Source organism: Pteropus vampyrus, unplaced genomic scaffold (assembly GCF_000151845.1).
Source record: "Pteropus vampyrus isolate Shadow unplaced genomic scaffold, Pvam_2.0 Scaffold606, whole genome shotgun sequence".
In the NCBI taxonomy this organism is placed as follows: Eukaryota; Metazoa; Chordata; class Mammalia; order Chiroptera; family Pteropodidae; genus Pteropus; species Pteropus vampyrus.
In genome coordinates this window covers 93,696-94,764 of record NW_011889387.1, presented here as the reverse complement: position 1 = coordinate 94,764, position 1,069 = coordinate 93,696, and the positions used below count along the sequence as shown (strand labels likewise).

At 42.6% G+C, this 1,069-nt stretch overlaps 1 pseudogene; it reads left to right on the top strand.

Annotated features, from left to right (window-relative positions):
- The window catches only part of LOC105308656, a 1,174-nt pseudogene extending 909 nt beyond the window's left edge, over positions 1 to 265 (top strand).
- The last annotated feature ends 804 nt before the right edge of the window (positions 266 to 1,069 follow it).

Sequence of the window (1,069 nt, the reverse complement as noted above, 5' to 3'; positions counted from 1 at the left end):
TTCCTTCCTTCCTTTCTTTTTCTTTCTTTCTTTTTTGTTCTTTCTTTCCTCCCTTATTTTATCATGGGATACATTTCAAGGGCAGTTCTCTCTATTCTGGTCATATTTAACATTTCTTTCACCAGAGAACCTCAAATCAGTATCTTCAGGTTGAGGGACTTCTTCCGTGATGATGGTTCCTTCGTAAGGTTTATGTACCGTGTGCTTAAATCAGGTTGGAATTAAGCCTTTTGCTGTGCCACAGAATGCCATGGTGCCATCCTAATACCCTGAGGATCCAGATCTTTGTCAAGACAAAGGCATGGGTAATAGCAGCAGCAGACTTATTTAAAGGTTCTGGAAGCTCTCTGTGCTTAGGAATGCAAATCTCAGCATGACACATAATAACTGCATTTCTTTCTCTCCTCTCCTCCCTTCACCAATATCCTCCCTTCCCTTTCCTTTTCTCTCTCTCTTGTCCCTCTTCTCTCTCTCTCTCTCTCTCTCTCTCTCTCTCTGTCCAATTCTTTTTAATGACTACTCTTTTGTGAGAACCACCCTGATGGATCTATACTGCACACAGGTTAAACTCTTTCCCCTGAGCACCATAGGGGCAAGTGCATGGTTGAATCAGGGTAAGAAACCTTCCCCTGACCCTAATGTCACTCATATCTTCATTCTAAGACACAGATAGGTCTGGGACATGACAGAAGACCCAGGGCCACATTAAAGAAAGATCCAACTCCATAGTTTTGTCTCTATTAAGTAATATAGAAACTTCTAAGTGAGGTCTGTAAGATCTCTAAGAAAGGATTGGAAAGACTCAATAAATGCAGCACAATGCAGCACTGTCCAAAGTTCAAGCTTGCCATCTCGCAGCAGAGCCGGAGCAAAATAAGACACTTTTGATGCTGATGGTCCTTGTCTCCGTACCCCACTCACCACAACAAGTGCAGTGAATGCTCTGCAGGAATAGGATGAGCTCTCACCCCATGATTGGCTTAGATATTGAGGCTGAAAATGCTACACATTCAAGAGCGTATAAAAAGTTTTATTCTTCATATGGGTATCTCCCTTTCTGGAGGAAGCC